General features: G+C 39.7%; 1 pseudogene; it reads left to right on the forward strand.

Moving 5' to 3' along the window:
* Positions 1–9,057: 9,057 nt before the first annotated feature.
* LOC147447080 (uncharacterized) lies at positions 9,058–9,765 on the forward strand (annotated as a pseudogene).
* Positions 9,766–10,019: the final 254 nt, after the last annotated feature.

Raw genomic sequence — 10,019 nt, forward strand, 5'->3', positions numbered from 1 at the left:
ATGCTTTGAGAAAGCTGAAAAATACAAGGATACACTACCTGATGAAGCCACCTTCCAAGCAATAAGACAAATCCTAAGACCATCAACAAGTAACAAAGAAATGGAGGATTGGTTTAATCATTCAGGTTAGGGGTCAACTACATTTGTAGACATGTGGCAGGAAAACCTCTTTCTGCAGGATGAGAGCTTCATGGTAACTATGTGTGTGTGTGTGTGTGTGTGTGTGTGTGTGTGTGACTTACTCAGACATGATATGTGCAGTCTTGGATTGCTGACAAGGATGACTTCCTTTGACGGCGGACTCGAGAGTATCGTGGAAGGGATGCGGCCCTAGCGCAGTACCTTTCAAAGCTTTGCGAGTCGCCAATACTAGTTTTTCACAATTCCATGTCACAAGAGGATTCAATAGAAACTTACACATTAAAGACACTATCACGCTTCTTGGGTGGACCCGTGCTGCCCAAAAGTGCAGATAAAGTCATTCTTGTGGACAAAGTGTTTACTAGAGATTGTTTTGGTTACTGCCCGGGCTATATAGGTGGTCGGGCAACATATTACTACACTTACACAGCAATGACACTAGCTCTTGGTAGACAAAACCCATATGAACTTTTAGAGTATGGCAACTATCTCATGATTCGTTACAAGGGTGATGTGCCACAAAACAAAATTGAACCTTCAAAATCTTGATACACTTCAAGTAGCAATTGTATAAGATCATGTATTACATAAATTCTATACAATGTCATCCACTCAGAGTATCTTTCTCCACTTGTGGTTCACATACACCATTGTCTCTCTCCACCTTCGTTGACTTTCACGAGCACCGGAGTTGTTGTATGCCATTGATTTTTTAACTTTTTGTTGTTGTAAATGTCTGATGGCTTGTGTTGTTGCTGAAGAGGCCAAGACTTCTTTTGCCTGCATTCGATGAATGATTCTACGATAGAACCATTCAAATAGTTCTTTCAAACTGTTAGCCTTGATTCGAGAGCCACCATGTCGTGTGTGCCTGAAATAAGCATTTCTCGCCATGTAATGAGACTTTTCCATCCCTTGGGTATTCCATATTGCCGGGTTCCCATACTTTTGTATAAAATATGGTAAATGATTGAAAATGATGTGCTGGATATGAAAACAGATTAGTTAGAATGTTTTACATTCACATAGTTGCACATAAAAGAGAATCAAATACACCATAATACCATGTAGTGAGTAATCTGGGTGTCTGTCCATGCTGTCTTGAATGATTTTTTGAGAAGGTTGAGATTCTCCTTGAACTTGTTCATATCACCTTGTGACCAGTCATCTTTGTCGCACATCAAAAATAGGATGTCTATTGATCGCCAAACCTCCACCTTCGCGTTGCGAGTAGTTGGTTCTTGGTCTTTGACTGCAATATGTAGCTTTTTCCAGCTCTGATACTTTACCTTGCTAACATAAGATGTGTTATATATTTTTCCATGTTTTGTTCGCTTCGGATCTCGTATTCCTTGGGGTTTAGATAAAAACCTCCGTACCTTCACCCGACTGATGGATGGTTTGCATGGGACATCCTTCTCAGTAGTTGATCTCTTTTCATCCCGCTGGATTTTCACATTGCCACCATGAAGCCCCATATCCGACAGTACCAATTCTAAGCACTGCAGGGCTACTTGTCACTCTGTTGAGTTCTTCATTTTCCAAGCAAACCCGATATATAAGTAGACCAATTTCTCCACAATTCTACAAAGGGAATGCATTGTACAAATGTGGACATTCACAAGTGGTATTTTCAAAACCGGTCAAAAAGCAGGGTCCTCAATGTGACGTGTTGGAGATTTTCTCCACCACTTTGGGTCCATGACCTTTGCAGGCTCCATGCAGAACAAACACGATGACTTTTCCATTGCACCTATTCCACAATTATACATGCACTTTAATGTTTTGAGGTCACCTGCAAGATGCCACTGAACTTGAAAGTCTCCCCTTCCATCTAAACGTAGTACCTCTCCCTGGTTAGTCTGTCGATCAATCACCTCCGGAATATTAGTTCGATGGAACACCCAATATAGAATCTCATGATCTTCTTTCTTTACCTGCAACACAAAATAAATGAGACTTAAGTAGATGTGAACATTTGAGCTTACCTGAGAATCTCGCTTACCTCAAACGCACCAAGCCACCATATGTTAGATTCTGATTGAACACTAAAATACAAAGGATCATCACTGGGATACATTGAGAGGGCTCTATTCATTAAAGTAATAGTAACACGCTCTAGCTTTTTCTCTTTAACAATCTCACACTCATCCAGTTTTAACACAAAATGTAATACCCCTCGTGACTCTTCAAATGTGATGTTGTAAAACTCCACCATTCTCTTCTGTAACATCTGCAGGTCCATAAAAATATTATTGAACTCATCATATGCCATGTTTTCTCCATGGACACTGTAAGTTGCTTTAATATGAAAGGGTTGTCCAAGATAGTCTCCCTGTGTCTCGTTAAGTTGAACCCTCTCTTTCCAAACACTTGAGGCTGATGGTAAAAGTTTGGATTTTATACCCTTCTTAACAAAGATGGATGAGACAGATTTTTGTATAGCCGAATATACTATTTTGCTTACACCAAGTGAATCAAGTGTGCCTTGTATCTCTTTTGCAGGCACTAAGTTCTCTGAAATAAAGCGGTCCACTACATTTTGTTGTAGGACCTTAAACTTCTTGTCATGTACTATATCTGCTGCCAGGATTCTACTTATAAGTGGCTTCAATCTCTTTCCAATATTGGCTTTGGGGTCAATGTTTTCCTTGTCAAGATAGATTGAATCTCTACATGAAGACAATGCATAAGTAAATAACAGAAAATTACTTCACTAACACTATTTAGGCACATGAAAACAATGCATAACAAGAAAAAACAAAAAGATTACTTAACTAAGACAATGTTGCCAACCAAGAAGCATCACCTTAATGCTCGGATTCTTTTCTTGAGACCTCCGGATGCAACCTGCAATGTTTCAAGATTTCGCAATTTCTTCTTTCGGATACGACCACCCAAGATGGTGTCCTTCATTTGACAACTTCGTACCTTTCCTTTCAGTTCCTGTACCTCTGTTTTGTGTTGCAAAATGGTAACCTCATCTGTAGAATGTAAATGTGAAAGACGAACAATCTCACCTTGTTGAGCTTGGAGAATGCCCTTATAAGTTTCAGCTTCCCTTGTAAGAGATTTACAATAACCCAGAAGGCCCTTTTCTCCATTACCAGCAAAGTTCAACAAGCTTGTAGGATTGAAAAACGGTGGAGACGCATTAGTCATTGGATTCTTAGGATAGAGATATCCTCTCGTCCAAATATCTATGTGTTTAGCTCCCTCAGCTTTGAGCGTGTCTATGGATGCGGGAGGTATATGTGTGTTTGCTTTACTATGCTTAATCAATGGTTGGTACTCATTGTCCAAATCAATGTGAAGGTGATATTTGGCTCGTTTCTGCGTAAAATTTGTGCCATTTAAAAAGTGCACCATTAGCCAAATGTACAGGTTTATTGGAAAGTGAATAGGCGGCTACGCCTTCGTCCCTCCATGCTAGCCTCATTCCCTCCATATTGACGAGGTTCATTAAATGCAACTTAAAAGAATATTATCCCTCAATCATTACGAACGAATGTTCAGAAGAGTAAGGAATCTACTTAAAGTACACTTTTTGAACTTTTACCATGAAAGACCCACCTCTATTATTCGCCATATTTTCTAGAGAGAGAGTGCAAAAATACATTTTCTTAGAAGGCCCTCCAAACGACCTCCGAAATTTCCTAATGTCTTCTCTGATGCACCTTGTTCTGCTGCTACGTTAGTTCCATTATACTTTCTGTGTGCTCATTACTTACAATGAATAATACAACTTCCATTAGTGATAACAGCAAGTTTCACTTGAACATTAAGCTAAGCCAAGAATATGCTTTTACTCGGAGTGTCTATCAAAGACCGCAAATGAAGCACACCAACTTCGCAACAAGGGAAAGAAACACATTGATATATGGATAGATGGGAGCTTGTATCCACCGGATCCTAGCATTGGAAGGTATCCATCTTTTCACACACCTCATGATTTGATGAGATTTGTTGGTGATGGGGTTGATGGCTTACTAGGATATAGTTCTAGGCTATCTCTTTTATACATTGATCATGCACATTACATTCAATATCTCAAAACTGTTTTGTCTTCAAATCCAACAAGAATTTTAGAACTTGAAAACCAAATAGCATCTCTAAAACAAGAAAATCACCAGCTTCAGACTTTAAAAGAAACTCCAATAGGATTAAGAGCAAGAGTAAAATGAATGAGAGATGTAGTAAACTTAACAAAAGGTTTTGGACAAAGAAAAAAAAGATTAAAGATTACTAGAGAACATGTGACTACTCTTTTAAGATTTGATATGTCCAATGTTCAAGAAAGGGTGAGATTTTTGAACGAGGTAATGAACAAAAGTGATATTTTGAAACTTTTGAAACTTCCTGAAAATCAAACTCAGAAAAAATTGGTATTTCAAAATTTACTGAAAGAAATGGGTTTACTGGTCCAACCTTCTCAAATGCAAGAAGTTTGTGACATAGTGGGTGAGTAGAAGGGGTTACAGGGCCATCTCTAAAACCTGGTTTCAGGTTTTAAAGTATTACAAGATTAAACATTTTGGGTTGCCTAGGCCTCACAATTTTGGGAAAATTAGGACTCTGTTAAACGAAGAAATACCCAAACATTTTGGAGAGTACTATCATATAGAAGGAACGATGCCATATGAAAAACAGAAAAAAGAAATCTTCTTTTGAGTATAATGTTTTTAATAAAATTTGGATGAGTATAAAAAATGTTCAATCTGCTATGGTGAGATACTATAATACGCAAGAAGTAGATTGTTAAGGAAAACATATATTTGTTATGAAATTGGATGAAGCTCAAATTCAGAAATGTCAAAAAATGGAAAGAGTATCCATATCCCTAACGAATAGAGCATCAGACTATAGCCAAGGTAAGCTTGATTCCCCACACCACAAAACTCAATCAGAAATGGAGCTTTGGTGGATCGAAGCAGCTCAAATACCATTAGAAAATCACGATACATTGAAATGGCTCTTTTTGCAGAACGATATCCCTTCTGTTATACAGGACCTAAATGTAGGTGAAAAACTCTGTGGAGATGGCATGGGTGACTTTTTTGTAGAATGGTACTTGAGTGCCGACCTAAGAGCATTAAAGTGCATGTTTGGTGTATGTGGAGGTGCCAATACCAAGTATCCATGTCTATATTGCATGACAAGCACTGGAACAAAAGGATGGCTTGCAGAACACGACGTTGGAAAACCACCATCGAGAAATAGTGTGAACGTCATCGATTACCCATCGTCTTCTATGATTTGGGATCTAATTCTAACAATAGATTAAAAAAATGTACATATATGTACAATGCATGCAGAGATTAGAATCTTGGACAAATTGCTTTGACTCTGTCTTGATTATGCATATTCTATTAAGCCAAATAAACTTGCAGACGAGTGCATAGAAAAATGCGAGGCTTTGCTCTCTCAAATGGGTTTTGATGGTAGTCAAAACCCATTTGAGAGTGCTCTCTCAAATGGGTTTTGATGGTGGTCAAGTGCATCTAAAAAAGGATCCTACTCTTTCAAAAGGAATGGGTGATGTTTTGCAAGATGTTTCAATGGGCAGAGAAAAAGCTAGAAGATTTTTGAGTAACCACGACAACAAACAAGTTGAGGCTATGTGGAACTGCTTGAAGGATCTTTGTGTAATAACAACCAATGTCAAAAGTAGACCAGATGTAGCCAACAAACGCATGGAAGTGTGGAAGAATCCCGAGAATTTTTTTAAAGTTTTGAGACAACAAGTTATCTCTGCTACTTATGCAGATGAATTTAAAAAGACAATAAAGATTTTAATAACCACTATTACAGATGCTTGGGGAGCAAAAGACATCACATATGACTTGGTGAGTATTCAATTACTTTCTAAAGTCTGGATAGTATTTTACATTGCATCCTATTGAGTTCAACTAACTTTTTTAAAATTTTAGCATATTTTGTACCTGCATGGAACATATTTTGCAAAACAAGGACCCCTTACAACATGGAATACTCAGGGAATGAAAAAATCTCACTATCAAGAGAGGACTTCTTTTTTCAAATGTACGAGAAAGGGAGGGGGACAAAGAAGGAGGAATGCACTAAAGGAATAATTCAATTAGTTCTATAGGAGGCAATTACAACGGATGAGATTAAACAACCATGATGCTCAACCACAGATGGAGATTAATGCTTCACTTTGAAACTTTGTACCGAATCTTTCTAAAGAGATCCAAATTCAAAAAAGATATTTTGGTGCAAAAAATTGCAAATTTACATCAGTTTTTGATTTTTTTCATATCTCTAGGCATGTCACCCCTATATCTCAAAAAAAATCTTCTTTTATAGCCCCCAAGAAGGTTGACATTTGTCTCCTCAGTTGCTGTTGCATAGCTAGAGTAGCAAAGAAAGTATCCTGCTCTTGAAGCATTGAATCCTACAGCATATCCAAATATTGTAAGTGCTGCAGCTCTCTCAAGTAGCATGATCTTGTTTGCATTGGTTTGAAGGGGAGTGTACCCGAAAAACCGACAATATCTTAAGGGAAAATATTGGCAACTCAGGATCTTCAGAATACTGCATGTGAAAAGCACAGAAGGTGGCACTATCCAATGTAGGCATGTAGTGCATGAGAGAGGAGGCATCCCTTCTTGAAGTGCCCTCTATTGCTTTCCCTCTCGAGCCTTTAGCTCTCCCAAGGAAATTGTCTTTGTCAAGGAGTTCAGTCTGCAAAACAAGACAATGGGTAATTAAAACAAACTTGAAAAAAAAAGATTGTAGAAGGGATATCAAGGTGAAACTAGATCTACCTTTTGCAACTCATCCTCGGCAATGACTTTTTCTTGAAGGAGATTGCATGATCCAGTCATCTCTCTTATGTCAACTTCCTTTCCAATTTTTTTCAGCTTAAAGTCTCTGCCAAAATATTGGATGCCAAGCTCAACAAGTGTCTTCTCAAAATCCTCATCTTTGAGGGAAGGTTTCTCCTCTTCCACTCTTCTCATGCATAGAGCAAGTGCATCAGGAGCAGGAAGAAAATATTTATTGGATGTCTGAAGATCAAGTGCTAAAAACTCCTCTTTTGACTCTTCTTCTGTGTCAATAAAATCTTTGGCCAGCTCAGAAGCTTCAGAAATGGTTCCAATATAGTAGTCCTCCCTCATATTAAGCAGACATTGGATATGATGGAGAGGGATATACTCTTTTCCATGGATATAGAAGTAGGGAAGGTTTGGAACGGTAACGGAAGCCTCAGACACCTCTACCTCCTCTGTTGGCTCATCAATGACAGTACTAGCTCTAAATTGAGCCACATCAAAATTTGCACTCTCCTGCTACTCAATTTCAACATTAATTTCCTCCTCTTCTAGAATTTCACTTTTCTCAAGCTGCAAAACTGTGGAAACATTTTTATTTGTTACCTCTTCATCTGTATCTTTCACTTCATCAACTTTGCCTGCATGTCAACTTTAAGGAACAAAAAGAAAAGAAAGGCAACGTCTTTTGGAACAAGGTTGCAAGGCTTTGAATGTAATTGACAAAAAATGGTAGGTGGACAAACAAAGGAAGTCTTCTTAGAAAATCTTCCAAATCTCCTTGTTACTTTGCCTTTCTCAATTGAGTTGGTAGTAAATTCGGTTAGATGGAAATAAGTCTTACCACCTAAAACCAAACACTTGCCTTCAATTGCCTCTTCAAACTCTTTGAATTCTTCTGACAAAAAGTCCTTCAAATTGTCTAGCATAACTGTAAGATCAAACAAAGGGTTTAATATTTCATATGCTTTGGTGTACACTTCCATGTCAGCACCATCCATCACAGCAACCAAGAGCTTCTCACTTGGAATCTCCTCTAAAATCTTCTCCAGACCTTCGTTCATGGTTTGGTTGAAAAAACACCAAATTGGTGAAGCTAGGTGAAGGTCTACAAGGATGCGCCGGACCAAAAGTGATGGAGAGAGAAACCCAAACGAAGCAATAGGGGTACGTTCCACAACGTGCAAAGCGTTCCAGTCGCGTCGTGTGGGAACTATCTAATGGAGTGGAGAGAAGACCGAACCAAGTGATAGAGGCCCCACCCAGACTTTTCAAACGCATACCCTTGCGTCATGCGGGACCAAGAGACGAAGAGACCTTGAGAGCCCTAGACGACGTGGTAGAGTGGAAAGAGAAGTAAAACAAAGGAAATTATCGTGTTGTGTGAGACCAATAAAAGTACAACACCAACAAAAGTCAAGATCAAGCTTTATATAAGGTGCCAAAAATAACCGTTATGGACACGTGTCATCCATGCACACGTGCCATGTGGCATGCTTCCAACGATCGTCCTACGGATGGTCGGTTGTATAGAAAGCTTTCTCACGTGCTCATTTTTCACCTTCCCCCAAACCACACATTCGTGTCGTGTCGTACCTTCTAAACGACCCGCACATCCCCTTTCTGCCAGTCTTATCCCTTTCCTCCGGCATCTTTCCATTGACCCACACACCCCCTCCCCGCCCAATTTTTCGCACTTCCGGAATGCTTCTTATTTCTATCTGGTACAACGCGATAGGGAGGTCTTCTAGACTTTGGGTGTCCCTCCTTTCACGTCATGCGGTGTCCTGCCATGATTCCTTGCCAAGCTCAACAACTTCACATACAACGCGATACGGACAAGTTCTAGACTATGGGTGGCCCAGCTATCGCGTCGTGCGGGTTCATTTTATGTTTTTGTGCCACGCGCTTTTGTGCTCAGCATCTTCACAAACGACACAATAGCGACATGTCCTAGACTGTGGGTGGCCCACCTATCGCATCGTCCGGTGCATTTCCATTTTTCCACGCCACGCGCTACCAACCCCAGTATTTTCACATACGACGCAATAGCGGGATGGTCTAGACTGTGGGTTGCCCCCGTATCACGTCGTGCGGTGTTTTGAAGTACTTTTTGACTCAAATGGCAAGGACGAAACAGACTTCAAGAAAAGTCTACGAAGCCCCAAAAGATCCAGAGAAAGATGATTCGGAGAAACCACCTCCACAACCTCGTTAGAGGCCTACTCCTAGAAAAAGGTTGAATTATCAAGTCAAATCTTTAAGGGAAATAAGAAAAGCACAAAAGTCTACTTGTCTACTGATTCCAAATCTGCCTTTCATGAGAGTTGTCAAAGAGATATCAGATAGACTTGTGAGCATGAGGAATATCAAAACCATTGTTTCAGTAAGGTGGCAATCTCAAGCCTTGATGTGCCTTCAGGAAGCTGCCGAGGATTTTCTCATAGACTTTATGAATGATACCTACATTGCAGCTGCATTTTCTCACAGGGTCACCCTTATGAGCAAAGATTTTGTGCTTGTGTCAAGGCTGAGGTACAAGTTTGATAAGGCACTTGAGCTTATTCCTAGTGAGGATATTAAAGCCTTCCAAATTTTAAATATCCCCCCTTCTAGGCAGCAGAAAGATTCAGGGGTTGTCATTAAGGATGTTACACATGAGTATGAGACAAGAAAGGCCCAGGATATCAAAGCAGGAAAGGAGGTTGAGAGGGAGCAAGACATGATATCAGAGGATGCTATCCTTATAGAGCAAGCAGAAATTTTAAGAGCATCCAACTCTCTCCTTTATGAAAAAGTTACAAGCCAAATGGTGCTTGATGTCTCCTAGTTTGGAGATGATGAGGTGTACTTGGACATATTCCCTCAAGACACAAGTATGCTTGTAAACCCCAACATTGAGCTTGGTGATATTGTGCTCTTTATCTGTCTCAAGTATGTGTTGCCCATTTGCTAATTATTAGTGCATGTGCAGGCACAAGGGCCTCATTGGGGGGGGTGTTTTCTTTTTCAGGTGTCTTATGAGGAATCTTCCAGAGGCTATAGCTATCCAAATTTACATACTTGATCCTCTAGTGACGCCTT

Source organism: Adiantum capillus-veneris, chromosome 11 (assembly GCF_014529385.1).
Source record: "Adiantum capillus-veneris isolate H3 chromosome 11, ASM1452938v2, whole genome shotgun sequence".
NCBI classification, from domain to species: domain Eukaryota; kingdom Viridiplantae; phylum Streptophyta; class Polypodiopsida; order Polypodiales; family Pteridaceae; genus Adiantum; species Adiantum capillus-veneris.